Source organism: Rhyacophila brunnea, unplaced genomic scaffold, assembly GCF_057557595.1.
Source record: "Rhyacophila brunnea isolate RB1 unplaced genomic scaffold, BYU_Rbru_1.0 scaffold_32, whole genome shotgun sequence".
NCBI lineage: Eukaryota > Metazoa > Arthropoda > Insecta > Trichoptera > Rhyacophilidae > Rhyacophila > Rhyacophila brunnea.
In genome coordinates this window covers 1,220,553-1,241,378 of record NW_028232985.1, presented here as the reverse complement: position 1 = coordinate 1,241,378, position 20,826 = coordinate 1,220,553, and the positions used below count along the sequence as shown (strand labels likewise).

General features: G+C 23.4%; 1 non-coding gene across 1 annotated transcript; it reads left to right on the top strand.

The window, feature by feature from the left end:
- Window positions 1-18,851: 18,851 nt before the first annotated feature.
- TRNAP-AGG (transfer RNA proline (anticodon AGG)) lies at window positions 18,852-18,923 on the top strand. Its single transcript has one exon. It is a non-coding gene; the product is annotated as a tRNA-Pro (tRNA).
- The last annotated feature ends 1,903 nt before the right edge of the window (window positions 18,924-20,826 follow it).

The following is a 20,826-nucleotide window of genomic DNA, read 5'->3' as shown; positions in this document are numbered from 1 at the left end:
ATCTTAAAATTATTTTTACTCTATATAAGCTGATAGAAAGATATATTTGCTCATATATTGATAAAATCTCGATTACTAGTGATTTAAGGAACAAGAGTTATTCACTTGTAAATACAATTTTTTTGTAAAGTAGAAGTTTAACAATAAAACCATCGTCTGATGAACTGTTTTGATCAAAAAAATACGAGATGGCAACAGATAGTAAGAAATTTAATATTAATTGCCTCTTTTATTGCATAAAAAAATCATATAAATATAAAGAAGTTTGTGGTACATATTGTTTTTTAAAATCTTTAAATATTTTTTATTGGCTTTTCTATTATTATTAACGATATTGGTTTTTTCTTGAGAAAATGGTCCTGTAAGCAATATAAAAGGTTTTTTGTCATTTTAAGGAAAAAATTTGATGAAAAAATGAACATAAGGTTCATCACATTAAAATTCATGATTGTTTTTATTGTATCCATTACTTTATCTTGTAAATTATAAGGGTTTTATTGCCCTTATGAAATCTTCGAAATGATTTGTTTTTCTTTTATTCATTAGAATTTATTCATATGCTATGCAAAAATTAAATTTACTGTGTCAATCTTCTGTTCACTTTAAATTTACAATAATTTTCAATAATTGATTATTTTATTACAGATACTTTTTAAGATAAAATTTAAAAATATATTATAGAAAATTTGGTTTTAACATACTTATTAATGATTATATTGTGGTTATTCGATATCTAATTTAATAATAGCTAAAGGAAAAAAAATTAACAATTTATATTTTAAGAATATATATAAATTTGTGCTGGTCATATATGTAAAAAAATGTCCAGTGTTGTGATAGTTTAAAGTTTTTATAAATCTGCCGTAACGATTAAACAAATGTAATTTTACATTTTAAGCTTATTTTGTCGTATTAAAATAAAGAAATACATTCGAAGACTAAGAAGATAATCGGCGGCTTAATTTTACAATAAAACTTACTTTAAACGTATAAAATACGTTTTTTCTTATGTTTAAAAATGTATATTCTTCATTTAAAATGCATTAACAACACAGAATCCTATCAAAAAAAACCTTTTCATAAAACCTTTTTTTCATAATATATATTTTATTCTTCATTATATATTGTAAATCTAGGTTTTTTTTTTCTGTAGTTTCTTATAAAAAAAATTATTGCATGCATTTACTGTATTCATTTTAAAAGAAGAACGAAAACGAAAGTTCAAGGTTAAATAATCTCTATTTAGTTAAAATAATATGATTTAAGAATATTTTATGTAATCTAAAGAAGATTTATCATATGAAAAACATGGTGTTATTTTTAAAAAAAATTCATAATTTTTTTGTGCAATTATATTTCTTTATAGACAAATTTTTGTGGCCAATAAAAATAATATATTTATAAATTACTTAAAATAGATATAAAATATTACAAACTAATAATAATTTATGCGAGTAAACTATCATATTATATGCAAGAATTTGATTTTTTGAAATCAAAGCAGGTATAGATTGTTAAATTAGATTAAAAGAACAAAGTTGTTTATAAAAGATTGCAACCATGAAAATTTGATATAATAATAGAACAATAAGGCTGCAAAACCATATAAAAACCAGTATATTTTTTTACTATTTGAAGAAAAATACATATGTATCTATATGCTATTTATCGATCCCCTAAATTGTGTATAGCATCAAATTATTGTTGGTTTAATCATAAGTTCTAATTATATTATTATAAAATTCAACTTAAATTGTTTTATTCAAAGTTCGACAATATTTTAAGTATATGATCAAAAAATATCAAAGAAAATATATGATAAACATATTTTATACAGATTTTAAAAAAATGCAAACTAAAAGAATATAGTTTTTTTTACAGCCATATATGAAAATAAATCTTGTTTACTTGTTGAAATATTTAATATATGCTCAAGAACTATTACCGTTTGCATAAAATTATCGAGATGACAAATTTATTTGATATGAAGCCAGATTTGTTTAATTAAAGTAAAAAAAATATCAATATGTAGTTACTCAACAAGATTCCCTAAATATTAAACTATAATATTTTTCTCAACAAAAATTAGGGTAAAGCATTGTAAAAATCGGCCCATACTATATGCAATTTCAGTAATAGATAAACTTATGCATTGACCGGATTCATAAATACGCAGAAATTTGCGCTTTGATACTAAATTGTACATTATATTCAATTTAAAAAAATTACATGAAAAAGATATTTTCTTCTAATACGTTGAAGGTATAAGACAAACTGTTTTATACAAGTGATTTTCTAGATTGAGTTTAAAAAATGATATTTTTTTTAATTTCTATCGTTTCTTGCAGACCCATAAGGTCAATCGATGATGATTTGAATTAATATTAGAGCATTTTTTTCCATTATTTTGTTTGAAAAATATTAAATTAAGTCCGTTAAAAATTAATAATAAATTCGTAAAGCATTTCAATGCTAACGGTTGTTTTTATTTTGTTTACTTTAGCTATATAAAGATTTATTTAAAGAATTCTTTAACAAAAAACTTTCTTATTTACTTTTTGATTTATTTAAAACCATCTTAAAGTACTAAGTTTTTAAAGTAGCTTTTTTTCAAATAGCAGTATTTTCTGACTTTATGATGTTTTTTGGATTTTTTTGGTGTATTATTTTTGCTATATATTTTTATAATATAAATAACGTAGATACTATATAAATATATTACATCACAGAGGACAATAAATCAATATAAAAATCACGCATAAGCGACAAAAAACGTATATTTTGTGTTTAAAATACTCGAAACGCATTTCTGTGTTATTTAATACTATTTTTGCAAATAAAAAATGTGCTTGTAAAACCTAAAATCGATAAAACTGCATTTTATTCGCTTTTAAATGTATGATATTTTTTTTATATTTTTACTATTAGATTGAAATTTTGTTTTTGATTTTCCTAGCTTAAAAAAAACCTAACGTAAGTTCCAATAAAATCACAGATACAAAAGAAAAATTGCGAAAATTTTCTTTAAAAGCGAAACTAACATAAATACACGATAAAATCATTACCGGAGCCAGCTTAGGTCTAAATCTACGCACACATATGTCAGTAAAGCTTAAAAATATAAAATACATCTTTAAATTTTATCAAAGAAAATTTTATATCTCTAAAGATTACACAACTAAAGATTTAAATTCTATTTTTAGAAGAAAGAACTGAGCGCATTTATTCAATCAGATTAAAAAAAAGGTAGTTTTAGGACAAAAGATAAAGTTTAAATAAAAATAAAAAAATAGCGCCGTTAGAGATGATTATTCAATATTTTTTACATCTTTATGGGTATAAATAATGAACGAGCTTCTTACCGGATACTTTATTATTTAACCCGAGTATTTGAATATAACTAAATTTTCAATAATAAAAATGAACACTCATAAATTTGCATAAAAGATGTTCTTATAAATACATGATGCCTTAATTTCATTGCATTAAAATAAGATAAAAATTTTTATAAGTTGTATATTTATATCATTAAAACAAAATTTCCTATATTTTTCAAAAATTAAGGAGTTTGTATAGCGCTTCATATACATGTAATTGACCAAAGCTCAGGAGACAAATGAAAAAAAGGCTATGGTAGATATACTTGAAATTATATTTTGCTCACATTTTATATTTATTTTTTTGATAATATATATGCACCTTTTTTTGTACATTTTTTAGAATGAATTTAATTGTATTTCTTAATTTAAATAATTAAATTATGTTTTAATGATTCTATTCGATGGTAAAATTTAAGATGATAGAAAATTTAATATCAAGATAATTATTTATTTCATGTTATCTTAAATATATGTATCAAGCTCTTTTAGTAATTTTTACCCTACACTTGGGCATTTTCATTGTAAAATTTGAATAAATAAAACGTTATTCTTAGATTTAAGTCTATAAATATATAGTATTTTATTAAAAATGTAACTTTTGAGATCAATTATTTCTATCATAATCTTTTTTATTCATTAAAATCTTTATTATTGCTAATTTTGTTCAAAATTGACGGGAAACTGCATAAAAACAATCTGATATATGTAAAAAATCCAATAATATAAATTTTACTATTATATATTAGAAAAACTTCAGTTCAATAAAATGAATTTTATAGAAATTTTTATTCGTTTTAAAAAATTATGTTTAACAAAGAAAAATCTTTGCTATATGCCACAGTTTATGTTTCGATTTAGATCTTAGTTAAAACAAAATACGAACAATCGGATTTATTTTTATAAAAACTATAACAGTATGGGTAAATGAATTCATTCTAGTAAATATAAAAATTCCTTGAAATAATGTTAATGCATTAAAAAAAAGAAATTATGATGGTTTTAAAATGTGTACAAATAAAAGACTATAGTTATAAATGTGATATTAAATTTTCAAAACGTAAATGTGTTGACATAGAATCAAATGTACTTTAAGTTGTCTTTGGAACAATTATTTTTAATTCCTATTTAATTATTTTTTTATTTTATTTATATAGTGAATAGCAAATCCTCAAAATATCTAAATAGCCTGTGTATTTAAAAATAATTTTGATATTTACTTTACGAAAATCAAATATTATAAAATTCATATTACTCGTAAGAATGATATTTTAAAAATATATCTTTAATGAGAATCGCATAGATTTTTATGGTCCATAAAAAAACAATATAAATGACTAAAAAACATAAAAGTTACAGTAATTTTGTTTGGACTTACTCATTCTTTACTTTTCATAATTTATTTGTTTTTAACGAAATTAAATATATAAACAACACCAGTTTTTCATTTCATTTTTGTCTTACAGAAAAAACATTACCTATATAATATTTCATTAAAAATACATTTCTTTATTAGAATAAATGTTTAAATTTGTACATAGGTTTTAAATTATGTAATAAAAATCCGAATGTGATATTTTCTCTTTTTAGGCAGTTTTTTTTGGATTAAAAAAAAGCTATGGTCTATGAATGTATACAATAATAATCTATTAATCTTAGATCAACAGCCATTTAACTACAATTTATGGATGTAATTTTTTTTTATGGAGTTTACATTTGAATAATTTAGAAGAATCATAGTGATGATCGCGCCAAAGAAATAAAATAGAGATTTGTATTGGATATTTATGGGAAAATAGAATGTCATATTTTCTAAAATGGATTTTTCGAGGTTTCAATAATAAGAATCTAAAAATGGCGCATATCTGTATAGATGTTGCAATAATTCGACTTTTTTGATTTTCAATTATTTTTTGAAAAAAACTAATTTCAATTTTAGATGAAGTAACTTCGATTTGTCAATTCTCAGATAAACATAAAACAAATTTAAAGAAACTTATTTTATTAGGTGCCTGAATTTTATAAATATTTTTATATTTCCATGCTAAAAAAAATCTGGTGTATCTTGATTCATTAATGTACTAACAGATATCCCAATAAATCTAGAGTCGGTTCCCAAATATCGCTTATAAATTATCTAATAGAAATTATATACAATTGAAAAACGCGAACTATATATATATTTTATCTAGAAATCATTATCATAAAAATTTATTTTTACCTCTTTTTTAAAAACATAAAGAAAAGCCCTATAATAATCTAAAAAGGTGATTTCAGACATCTTTTCTCGAATTATAAAATATTACTTCTGTTGATATTTAAAGAAAATACTGTATTTTATCATAAAAATTGTCATGATTTTGATGTTTTGAATCTTTCCGACTTATTTTTATCAAATAAAATTGCGAGTATGGGAATCATGTAATAAAATATAGCTTAAACGATAATAATTTATTCAAAATAATATTTGGAGATATTCGGGCTAAAAAATAATATTATTTTTAGATATGTCAGTAATTTTTGTCTAGTAGATGTTTAAGATCATATAATAATCTCTATCGCATAATTTTTTTATATAATTTATAAAGGGGTTTTTTTCTGCGAAACATAAGCCGGTAAAAATTGAATTTGAAGATGTGATTTCCACATATATTCGAATACAAAATATTTTATAATAAAATACTTATTTTTGATTTCTAAATAAACTAAAAAGACATCAGCATCTTTATTACTTAATAGTCTTTTCATAATGGTATTTATGAAAATTTCCCTATCTATTAAACCCTATTATTTAATATTTTTTCAAAAATTATTAAAGTATGGCTTTATTTTATGTGGTTTTATTATTTTCGCCATGATTATCTCTCACTTTAAAAAAAAGTAACTGTGGGAGTAAAAATATTTTTCTGCACAAAATATGAATTTATTGAATTAAAATATGTTTTAATTGATTCTTTTTGGAAAAAAACCATCGTATGATCACGAACCTATCTACTATACACTCTAAATTGTTAATTACATTTAAAATGTGATTATACGACTTTTTTTGCAAATTAACAAATATACGCATATTGGCTAATTTATATTTACAGCAAATATAGAAAACAAGCTATTTGAGGAAAATCATATAAGGGCTTATTGGTTCTTTGAGATAAGAATTTTTCAAGAATACTATTTAATGATTTATATTTATATACTTTTAATCTCGACTATATGTGAGGATGAATTATTATATTTGTAAATATCTGAATTTATTTTTCGAAATGGATTCTGACGTATTGTTAAATTTTGAAGCAAAGTTTATGTGCCCAAAATGTATACGTAAAAAAATAAGTTTTATTGTTAATGCTATTTTATAGATTTGATTTATTTTTTATTTATATGGGCCATATTTATAGTCGTAATTTTAGTTTTTGTTCTCAGGCACAGCTTGCTTGATTCTCTGTACACACAGCGTATTTATACTTTCGGCCATCTTCTCCTCTCCAAAGTCTTCTTCAATACCCCTCCTTCTTTCGAGACTTATTAATTCAAGGGTTTTTCTCAATCCCAAGGTTTGAATACTATAGATTTATAAAATATATTTTAATTTGAACACCATTATCTAATATTTATAGTGGGATATTAATTTTTTTATTTAAGCATTACTTGATTGGTTTCTCACAAATTTAAAAATAGAAACACTAATAATCCAACATTTCTCGTTTTATGGGTGTAAAATACATTTTTTTATTTAAGTATAACGTGATTTGTTCTACACGGGATAAAATCTATGTAAAGGTTTTTTATATCCTTTTAAAATACATATATTTTTTTTTATCGGAACATAATTTTATCACTTCTTTTATAATATATTTAAAGTAGTCACATTAATGCTTATTCTTTCTGATTTGAGAGTTTATTGTAATTTTTTTATTTAAACATAATATAATTTGTTATTCAAAATATATTTAAAGTAGTGACATTAATTTATATTCTTTCTTGTTTTAGATCTTTTTACGAAAGGTTGTATGATTATAACAAATTTGCTACTCTCATTTCATTTAAAAATGATGAATTCATATTATAGTCTTTCTTGTTTTAAATCTTTATAAATAAATATTGTATAATTATAACATAAATTGTTTCTCTCATTATATTTGAAGTGGTCACATTCATATTATATTCATGATTTTTTATTTGCTGATTAATTATAAAATTTGACTTATTTAAGCTTAAAATAATATATTTCTCCTATTATATTGAAATTATTCGCATTAATTTTATAGTCTTTCTTATTTTAAATATTTATAAATAAATGTTGTATGTTCATAGACTAATATGTTTCTCTCATTATATTTGAAGTAGTCATATATATATTTTATATGCACGCATGATGTTTTATTTGCTGATTAAATTTAAAATAAGACTTTTTTAGCTTAAAATAATATGTTTCCCCATTATATTTAAAGTAGTCACATTAATTTTAAAGTCTTGATGTTTTATTTGCTGATTAATTATAAAATAATCTAAATTAAGCTTATATTCTCTTCTATTTAAAAGAAAACATAATTTATCTAATTTACAAATATAACTCAATGCAGAAATATTAATATTTTTAAATACCAATTTTCTAGCCCCAGTATTAAAATTGAATGGGGAGTGATTTAATTATAAAGAACATAAAAATAATATTATTGCGAACACTTCAAGTTTTATTGGTTCTCACAAGTCTTCTATCTTCTGGATTTTTAGCATATATCTGCAAGACACACAAAATGCTACCAGCTTTAGTTTTATGGCCAGATACAGAGGAAATAATAAAAACACACAAAGAAAGAAACAAAAAGGAGATCGAAAAATATATTCTCGACCGAAATGATGTGATAAAATTTAAAATAGCCGAAACAGAACCTTTTAACAGCATGGACTTTTGGAAAATTCCATCATCAAATAACATCAAACGTATTGCTGATATTTTATTATTTGTAAAAGACCAAAATATATTGGTGTATTCATTTGATAAACAGTATAAAAAGGTGTTTAAGATTGATGATTATATAAAATTAATTTTAGATAACTGTGATGTCTTTGGTGATCCAGATATTCCTAAAAATTTAACTGATCTGGTTAAATCACTTAAGGAAGAACATATTGGTTTTCCTTTGGCTAAAATTATCGTGACTGATGAAGCTTGTTATCTTTTCGGTGAAAAGTATTTTGGACCAAGTCAGATAGCCCAATCACATATATATGATAGGATTCTTTTATAGATGCTTATATTTAATATAATCAAATTATCTTGTCACATATTTAATTCAGATTGTATAAACGGGTCTTTTTTTACCTATCTTTCTGGTTATTATAAAATCGAGTAATTAAATTATAATATTTATGATTGAATGTATATTTTAACAACAATACGACAATATATTTATATATTAATAAAGCTATAAAATCTTCTTTTTTTATTATTTAACATTGCTCAAACAACAGTATAGCCATTAATTTTAAATATGCAAATACTGCGAAATCTCCTTTTTTATTATTTAACTGTGATTAAACAACAATACAATCATTAATTTAAGTAATAATAATGCAGAGAAATCAACTTTTTTTATTATTTAACTGTGATAAAACAACAATACAATCATTAATTTAACTAATAATAATGCAGAGAAATCAACTTTTTTTATTATTTAACTGTGATAAAACAACAATACAATCATTAATTTAACTAATAATAATGCAGAGAAATCAACTTTTTTTATTATTTAACTGTGATAAAACAACAATACAATCATTAATTTAACTAATAATAATGGAGAAATCAACTTTTTTTATTATTTAACTGTAATTAAACAACATACAACCACGATTCTAAATATTCATAATGCTGTGTTTTTATTATACTCGTACTATATTCAAGGTATGATTTTAGCACAAACTAAAAGAAATAGAACATTATCCTCTATTTATATATTTCTTCTTAGTGAATATATAATGATATATTATTTTAATGTTTGCTAAATACAGTAAATTTTTATAAAAGAAGTAATTTCTGTTGTATGAAGTATCTTTTATTAAACTCTATATCTTTTAAGGCACCAGTAATTCTTTTGTGTGTTCTTTATAAGCTAATTTAACGATGCAACTGATATAGTTGTGTCCTTGTCTCTAGAAGTTTGCAATATTATAAAAATAAATTTTTTATCCCGAAAAACGACTTTATATTTCTAATTTTAAAACTTAAATATAAAAAAATACTGAAAGATAAACAGAATAAAAACAAATTCTGTTGCATATAAATTATTAATAAATAATATATATATTTAATCTTGCCTTCTATCTTAGCTCGAAATTACACCCAATACCCCTTTTAAATAAAACAACTGAAATGGCATTATAAAAGATTGTTTACTGAGTCAATTTTATCAGATTTTCTTTGTTTTTTTATAAAATGTTGCTACATAAACTTAATAAATTACAATTATTTGAGTTTATAAAAAAACGGATTTTCATCATGAAACAAAGTAGAAACAATGGAATTGATAGAAAAGATATTTGTATCCATTTAAAATTATATGAAAAACAATGATTTTATATCTTTGATAGCAAAATTAACCCATCATGCATTTCATTTGATATATTTTATTTTTATTTAAAAAATTATTGCGATATTTTCCAACAATATATAGCATAATTTTATATGAATAATAGTTTCGATTGATAATGTATCAATTTCTTGTATGTTCTGAAGAAATAATCTTTCATCTATGTGCTATAAACTTTTATAAGTGAAATCAAAGGTCCTTTTAAGCAGAAAAACATGAAAATACACCAAGTCTATCAACAATTACTATAAAATGACGAATTTTTTTTGGATGTTGTATAAAAAGACTTTGGCCCAAACATTTAATTAAGTACATACAAGCTGGTGCCACTTATCAAAATCCTTATTGCAGGAATTTGTCTGATGTGTTTGAAATGAATTAAATTACTTCTAAAAATGTTAATTTTTTGGATTAATTTAAGAAAACAAACGAAAATAAGTCTAATTTTTTAGATGTGTAAATAGAAACTTGTTGCATTAATAAGTTATGTGTTTTTTGTGCCCAAACAAGTTAATCTATGGTTAGAAAATATACAAAGAATAACTGAAATGGTGAGAAAATATACAAAGAATAACTGAAATGGTTACAAAAGCTACGAAAAATAACTTAAATGGTTAGAAAAGCTATAAAAAACAACTTAAATGATCATAAAAGCTACAAATAATAACTGAAATGGTTAGAAAATATACAAAGAATAATTAGAATAGTGAGATAATCTACAAAGAATAACTGAAATGGTTGTTAAATATACAAATAATAGCATAAAATGGTTAGAAAATCTACAAAGAATTCTGAAATGGTGAGAAAATCTACAAAGAATAGCTGAAAATGGTTAGAAAAGCAACAAAGAATAACTGAAATGATGAGAAAAGCTACAAAGAATAATTGAAATAGTGAGAAAATCTACAAAGGATAACTGAAATAGTTATAACTATAGGTATATGAATTACAGTTGTTCAAATACCAAAATACTATATCGATCGTAAAAGAATATGGTTTTTAAATGAAAAATCGGAATCAGGAAACTGATTTAACTTCTTATATTCATTAAAACAAGCCTTCCGACAATAGCTATATGCGATGTTGTTGGTATATATAGATGTTCGCTAGAAGGGTGTGAACGAGGAAAGAAACGAATAGGCAAGCATTGTGCCAAAAATGCTTTTTAAATGTATGGGTCTGGTTTACCATATTCGAGCCGATATAGCAATGCTTATAAAAGATTTAGTCTCATCGAGAAAGGCTTCAGCAGACCAGCTTAATCCTTGATTATTGTAGTCACCTAGCCAAGTATTTTTCGAGGTTTTTCTTTACAGATCGAAAGAAACATCGATAAATGCCATTAAGAGAGCGGTCAGTGTGAGTTAAATAATGTATTCGATAAATGGAAAGGCAAGATGATTTATCATTAAACAACAATAAACAGAATGGTATCACAGGTCTGTATAATATTGTTGCTCATGATTCTTTGGTTCAGCACGAAATGTTGAGTCGTAAATTAACAAGCTGAAGTACAGCATTGAAAAAGAGAATGGTGTATGAAAAAAAATATAGAGACGCATATTTAAAGGTCTGTATTTTTTTGATTATATTAAAGCCTGGGTATGAATAGCAATATTCAAATTTACTAAAATTCAAGGATGGGCTCTTATGTTTTTAATTTCAATATTGTATCGATTTCAATACTATATTCCAATAATTTTACCAAAATATTTTTTATTTTTTTATATTACTTTAGATGAATTTAGTTGAATTTAGTTGATTTATATTAATTTAATCGGCCGTGGATTTCTCTATTGATACGGAAACGGCTTATACTTATAGAACCTAATTAAATATCCAGGAGGTTTTATAATCTAGTTTGTGTAATAATAATATAGTGAAAACATTTGGAATTTGAATTTACTGGATTCATATTCATACACTTAAATAATATTTCATATTTATTATCAAAAAATACCATTTTAATTTCAAGAACAAAGAAACACATAAAAAATCAATTTTTTACTATTACAACATGACCATCCTTCACTTTAATTATAATTCATGCATAAAACACAATAAATTTATTTAATGCACTTCAAAGGAAATGGTAAGCCACTTAAAATATCGGATACGCATTATACAGATTCCTAATTAAAATTGTTAATTTAATATTTGAATTAAAAAAAACAATTCAACTTATTTACTTTGAAAAGAGGAGAGATATAGAGAAAGATATTAGATAGGGATATTTAGTCAAAATTAATGATATATGTACTAGTGCCAAATCAACCATGCTGTCCCTGAATATAAAAATAAATTTACAGTATCAAAAAAGCTTATAGTTTATGTTCTAAATTACATATTATGTCAATATTTAACTTCAGAGTACTATAAATATTTGAATTTCGCCCGGTTTTTATAAAAAAAATACACCTTGTATCAGCCTATACCCTTTTTTTTAAAAAAAAAGACTGCGATTGCTCGTATCATACACATAGCGCTTATAATAATAGGACTATTTTAAAACATAAACTATGCACATAATTTTATTTAACATTCCTTTGCGGCAGAAAATGTAAATATTAGTTGATTACTTATACGAAAATATCAAAATATTCATATCTAGCGAAATTATTATAAAAATACATTCTTAACAACCAGATATAATAATAATGTTGTAATCTACGTTTCCATATATTAATATCAGTAGTATCACCAATATTATATCAAAAACAGTAAATAACTTTTTTAAATTTGATATAAAAAAATATTCATGTGGTGTATAAATAGTCTAGATAGTATCAAGGTCTTGCTGAATATTTTCTATAACTTTTGTAGCATATTTCTACAATTAAATAATAAAATTATGTAAAGAAAATCATCCTCAACTTTAAAATTCTAGAAATTAGCATGGGGTCTTAAAATAATTATACAGCATGAATACCTTAAGTATAAAAAAGATATAATTTATTTTGTGTAGGTCTATAAGACAAGTACTTTAGAACTCAAAACAGCTAGAATGTCTGATCTTGTATACATAGTATTTTAAAACAAGATATTGAATCTGTATTTTTTACCATTTTTAGGTGATTAGAACAACAAGATTCCCATTTTATAATTTTATTGAAAATAGATCCAACCGAAAAATATATCATATTAAATACACTTCAAAAAAATATTATTATTTTGCCTATGAATTTTTTTCATTTAAAATTTTTGTTGTAAGAATACTTTGATTATAACAAAAATATGACATTTTGTTTTTTTTTTACCTACGGTATTAAATTTTTTTGCATTTAATATAAATTATAAAGAAATAAGCCAACCACATAAAAATCAATGTATAGATTCATTATAAAAATAAATAAATAAAATTTGACAAAAAATACAGATCTAATTATGCATGAAGAATCCAAAAATTGCGATGAATGGAATTTCCACATTTTACAACGGTTTTAAATAAAATTTATTTTAATCGATTATTCAAATGAACATACTTAAATTAAAAACATATAGGAACATATACGAAATATTTATTTATGGGTTAGTTTTATTTTTATCAATTTTATCTATTTAGACGTAGTCAGCGTGTTGTGAATATTGCACAACTCTTTGATGCATCTTTTGACACCTTCCCCTGATCTATCTTCGTCAATTGCTCTTCTTCTCTCAAATAATATGAGTTCAAGTATCTTGCTTAAGCTAGATATGAAGTTCTTATTTATTTATGGGTTAATTTTCTTTTTATCGATTTTATATATTTAGACGTGTTCAGCGTGTTGGGAATATTGCACAACTCCTTGATGCATCTTTTGACACCTTCCTCTGAGCTAGATATTAAATAGAATTATACATAAAAGGTCAATTAAATAGATAAATAAATTATATATAATATGATAAATTTACAGTGACAAATAAATCAAAAAACTAGGTATTAAAAAAATACAGTAAATATGATAAATAAAAAGTTCATAAATAATCTACATTTAAAAATAAATTATATGAAAACGATCAATAAAATATATACTTAATAAAATATATAAATTCTAGATTTAAAGTGTAATTATATTTAAATGATTATTAAATAATCCGATATTATTTATTTAGCTTTACTCTTTTTAAATCTTGCCATATAAAACCTAAGCTCATCACCTTGCAAAATACGACCCGATACAAATCCTTCTTGACCAGGCCTAGAATTAATCACACCATACAAATTTCCCTTCTCTAAATTATCCACAAAAGTAGGATCAACTTTTTTTAAATAAGACAATCGTTCAGCTACCTTTTCTTTTAAGTCCTCAGCATTGGAAATCTTAACAATAGCACCCTTAGTCAATGTATTGGTTCTCATAAGTTCGGTATCTGAAGGATGATACATCACAGTCGTCATAGTACTTGTTAGTGAAACATTGTCTGATGCAAGAGTAAATTCGCCAGTATTTAGACGTAAGCCACGTTTCTTGATGTTTCCTCCTCTTACTCGTAAAGGCCTTACCCTCGTCTCCCCTATTTTGGTGTTGGATGGTTGTCTTGCCAAAGCAAACTTTCGTTTCTTGCGGTATATCCCTTTTTTTGCACCTGTCTTTGAACGTTTATGTCTATCACTTCGCTGCAGACCCATTTTGATGGGTTGAAAAAATATAAAATGAAGAATGTAAAAAATTTAATTTATAAAATTTTAGTGTAAATCGCTGATGTCAAGATTTAAAAAAATAATATTAAGGATATTCTGAATCAATCTATTTTAGACGAAACTATATATTATACAAAATGCAAGTAACTAATTAAAAAAAAGGAAAATATAGTAATATGTTTCTGTAAGAAGTATCTTTCGAACGGATTTGTATATGATACTTCTTCAAAAATTTGTGCCGTATTATCTCTTCTACATTATTATAGTTTTTATTACAATTTTCTATTTATGATGATTTTTATTTTTCATATATAAATATTTATTTAAATAAAACCTTTGAAAGCTCTATAAAAACCATTTATCCAACTATTGCGAATAATAAATTTAAAAGCCAAAAACAATTGGATTCACATTTAAAGAGTAAAAAAATAGAGTTTTTTTTTATTCCATCATTTGTGCATGTGTTTCTGCTTCATTAGAACATCCAACCCCTCGACATATTATTACAGTCATATTATCACTAATTTATATTTCTTGCATCATATTTATATAAAGTAAAATGAATGTTTATAATCATACGGAATATTGTTTTTTGTTGGAATTTTTATAAAAACTCGAATAGATGTATTTATGGTACAAGCTATAAAATGATGTTTTTAAAAATAACAGAATTGTGTTATTCATAATGAAGCTTTATTAAAACTCGAATAAATGTATTTATGGTGTAAGCTATAAAATGATGTTTATAAAAAAAACATAATTGTGTTGTTTATGAATGTGTTTTTTTGGGGTTTAAAATACCATAATCAACGCTAATTAATGTGTTAATCTGAAGAGTTAGTTATTTTTTTATTTAATCATATAGGCATATTTTCTTATGAACAAAGAACATTTCTTTACTGTTATACTCATTTTAAAGAAATAAAAAATAAATTTAAATTTATCTATATTTTTTTATGAAAAATTTAGACCGCTTTGAAAGTGTTGCTATGAATTCATAAAAAAAATATATCATTATTTTTTCAAGGCTATGCCATGTTATTTCTTGTGATTTTTGTTTGAAATGCCAGAATTTCAAATTAAAACGAATATATGATTTCCTTCTTATTTTTATATAAAAACCATTGTTTTTTTTAACCAGCACGCTTTTAATATTTAATTTATTTTTTTGCCTCAAGATATCTTTTTTTGCGTTCTTCTTATAAAATATCGTTTTTTTGTGTTATTCTTCAAAAATTACAGTGAACATTTATTTTTGCCTAAAACTAGAAAAGAAATTATAGACATCTTAATTCGAATAATAAACAATAATATGTTACACCCATTTGAATCAATCATTATAGTATGTTTGTTTTTTTAAGGGATCTAGATAAGATCTATTTATAAAGCTCAGTTTCTATGTTAGATATTATAATCCAAATCCAATTTAGCATTTTTTTATGAATAAACGGCATAAACCTTATATAAAAATTATTTACTTAAAATGGCAATTCAAAGTATATTTTTTCCGTTATTCTTCAATAGATCATTCATAAATACATATTGTAAACTATATAAATGACGTTATGATGAATAAAGCTAATTTTGGATTACATAGATCGCAATATTTCATATAAATATAAGCTACTGAATGATATTTGAATCATTGAAAAATCGAGTTAAAGGTTTTTGAATCACGTCAATCGGCTCAAGGTTTCCCTTACCCTCATATAATAACCTTTGTACTTAAAAAAATATTTTATCTATAAAATAGAGATAATTTGTATATGTATCCCGATAAAATGTTTTTAAAAATGCTTGTTTGCTTTTTTTGGTGATCGTACCAGTATTTTCTATATCTCTTGCAGCTAAGCGGCATATATTACTTGTTTATAAATTTACCAATTTTTATCAATGTATTTGTGTAAGAATAACTCGAACCCTAATTCTTACAAATCAAGATTTTACATCGAATATTTACACATATAAACTATGTCCACATTTGTTTTCTTCAATAATCTAGATTGAAACGAATGAAATTTTTTTGTAGTTTATATATTTTTTAAATTCGAAAAAACAACAAACCACATTTTTATAGATTTTGGTAGTGGGCATTTAAAGATAAAATATGTGGTTTAAATAAAAAAAAACTTTCTGTCAGTTTAAGTAGAATATAAAAATAAAAGAAACTTAATCATATAAATAAACAGCTATATATTATAAGGCCTAAAAATTTGGATAGTTTTATCAAACTTAAGTAATCATAAAAAAGGAAGCCACAAAATAATAAAAAAGATTTTTAGCTTTATTTAATATTTATATAATGAAAATAATATTTGCCTGCAGTATTTCTTTCGTGCATACTATAACAATTTCCAATAAAAAAATCATTGAAGTTTGATAGTGTTTTCTTAAAAGTTACTTGAACCATTTGTCTAAACAATATTTCAAAGCGTTAATAAAGCTGCAAAAACATGCACTATTTGAACATTATATCAGTTTTTAACTTGAATAAAAATTAAACATAAAACTTAACTTAATGCATATTATTGCTAAATTTTTTGCGTGTATTTGCCCCAATAAAGATAAAAGCGCCATAAATTGTGTTTTAAATAGCTCGAAAACCACTTAATTGAATTGTCGTTGAAAATCATAATTTAATTATTTTTTATTTTTGAACTAACTGCTATGTTTTTAGAAGATAATGCACATTAAGAAAATAGCTTATTCTATCCTTCTGTATTTTTTTAAAATTACATTTATTTGTAATTCCATTTAAGATCAGATCATAAAAAAATGTTTTATATTTTCCCGAACATACCATCAAATAAATATTTTTTTTTTGCATGCAATATAAATCATATCGCCTTGTTTTGACTTAATTTTTTCTTATGAATTTACGAATGTTATTTTCGAAATTCTACTTCTTTAATTAATATTTGCTTTTAAGAAAAATATTATAGAACATTTAGCTGCTAAAAGCATAAAGTTATGTTAAATTTACGTCATATCTACATTTAATAAGCATTTTATTAAACATATAATTGTATGAATGTCTGGTTTTATGTGAATAAATATTTTTTTTATTTTTATTTTTAAATTTTCTTGAAATTACGGAAATTCATAGTTTTATTTAATGCAAAAAGCAGTATTTTCAAAATAAATAATTTTTTGATAAAAAAAGCCTCGTATAAACACTAAAATCAAAAATTTATTTGCCGTAATACAGTATTTTTACAAATTTAATTTTGTTTAAGTAAAACTTGAGATTGCCCTACAGATTATACTTAGTTAATACATATTTCAGCCATATGCCCTCAACAATATTCCTCAAAAAAAATATTTTTTCAAGGCTTATTGATTCAAGTGTTTTCTTTAAATATATCGCTTGTAATAAATATTAATATAAGTTATTTAACAAGATCTTTGAACTCATATCATTTGACAGATTAAGAGCAGTTGATGAAGATAGATGAGAGGAAGGCGTCTAAAGATGGATTAAGGAGTTGTTAAATATTCCTAATAGGCCGTCATTATCACTGTAGATATAATTTATAGGAAGAAGAAACTTAACCCTTAATTATAAAAATTCAATATAATATAAAACACAGAGGTTGTATCATTATTATTTGCTTTTACACGTTTTTAGGTCACATAATTTTATAAACTAAATATTATGAACCCTAGAATATCAAAGAAAGCGAAAGCTCACGAACATTAAAATAATAATGAAAAAAACTATGTGTTAATAACTCAAAAGGGTGATATTATATGAAATAAATAAAGGTGGGGTTATCGACAGAAGTAACTCTTTAATTGTTGTTCAAAAAAACACACAGGTTATGCGCTTAAATTTCAAAAAGAAAATAAAACATTAAATTATAATTTTGTTTAATTTTTCTTACCTTAGCTTTATTTTTAATTAATATTGACAATGTTTGATATTATCATATATCCATATTTTTTTGATTCTATTGGATACAATAACGTTCTCCATTTCAATACTCGGAGTTAAAAGCAGAATAAAATTACATTACCTAGTTTTTAAAATTTTAGTATATTATATGGCATTATGTTGCATAAAAATCTACTTAAAATAAATAGAATATTACTTAATTCTTAAAAGATAAGGAAACGATCATTCTGTGATCACATATCTGTTTTATATGAAAATCCTGTAAAATGTTACAATATTAATTCCGCACATTTAGCAGTAAAACGAAAACATTATTATTATTTATATTAAACAAAATTATGTATCTCTACTTTAGAATTTTGCGAGGGTTTATGGTCTAGAGGTATGATTCGTGCTTAGGGTGCGCGCGGTCCTGGGTTCAATTCCCAGTAAACCCCTTTTGCCCTATATAGTCTCAATACATCATAATGTCCATCAATTAGACAAAATAAGCTGGAATAAATCTCTAATAGTCCTTTATCATAAAGTTTTAAATAAAGTGACGTTCAAAATTGTATATCTTTAGTATGAAATAATTTATATATTGCGAAAATCAGTTGACTCATAGTTTTTAAATCCAAATTTATGTATGTTCGTGTAAATTTAATAACCTCTGAAAATACTATAATATTATGTACAGAAAAATAATATTGACAATTAATTAAACCCCATTATATAAGGCCGATGTTGTTAAAAAATTACCGTTTCTGTTTTAAAGTCTCTAAAATATTAATTCTAACAACGTATTTATAGCCACAATATCTTGTTTATACTAGTTTTTTATTTTACATGGAGTTTTTTTGCTCTCAATTTCAGGAGTATTGAAAAAAAGACACATAAAAAATTTAAGCGCTTTTTAGAAATAGTCCACAAAACAGTTAATACGAACCGAAAAAAATACAAATTATCCCTGTTTAAAAACATAATTTTGCATCAAAATGTTACATCTGATATAAGGGTTAAATAAATAAAGGATATCGACTGATAAAACACCGTAAAGTAGATTTGAATGATATAATCTGCTAACGTAAAAATAGTAGCAGAAGGATATAAAATTTCTATAGAAATTGCCATGTTCTTGTTTATTTAAAAAATATAGTGTGTAGTTTTTATGAATAAATCTTCACTCTAGCCAGATGAAATTAGTTAAAAAAACTTGGAAAACCAAAGCTATATATTAACTAATATATTGTGCAATAAAATATTATTTGCTTCAAGAGATAATAATATCTACTTATTATATTCAGTAAGATTTAATTTATTATTTTAATTTTTTAGACTATATATGGGTCAAAATAACCTAAAAACCATGTGAATTTTATATGGATTCTGGTGTATTCATATTTTTTAGATAAAGGTTTTCATTATAATTCTTAAGATTAAATTAAAAATTATTTACAAGCCAAAAAGGATAATTTTTCTGTACAAAATCAATTGAGCTCTATTTAGAAGCATTATTTTCATTCCGACTCTACTGATTTTATTATAATCTTAAGATTATGGTAAATATTTTCATCTAAAGGATATAAATTTCATGTTAAAAACAATTTTTACTAGATTTATTTTATATTTTTATAAAAAAAAATATATAGGGCGAATCTATTTCCTCCGATGTTAATATTCTTATAATATATATTAGAGAATATTCATTAATAGAATCACAATGCACGGTTATATCGATATGTATCGTATTTGCGTTAGAAGGCTTATAGGATGTTTTATTTCATTCCAGTCTCAAATGGGAGCTTATAGGGATATTCAGGTATACTGGTTGATACATATAATTATTTTGATTTTTGTTGCTAAAAATACATTTATATTCAAGAAGCTGCGAAATATTAGGAAAAGAACTTTGGCACAAATTTATATATTTTTACGAGCCATAATTTTCGATATTTAAATTTCCGATTTTTTATTATTTATTTATCGAGCGATTAAATCCTTATATTAACCTTAATTCATGCATCAAATCTCGTAACTCAAAAAAATTTCGATATAGGACTTGTTTGTCTTGTATTTAATCACATCAAATATTATATACAGAAAAGATATGTACAGCTGTTGAAATCACATACTTTCAGGGTTTCCATTTATACCCTGTAAAACTCATATATAATGATATTATTTTATTATTTCCTTGCATAATTAAATAAATTTCTTTTTAAATTGATTTAAACCACTGAAAAATCATTTTTTTTTATTTTCTATCTGACTTAAAAATACCCAAATAATATATCTAAAAAAAATCATTCGAATGCAGTAATAACTGAACTATAATCACATTCTCTCTTTGATGTACTT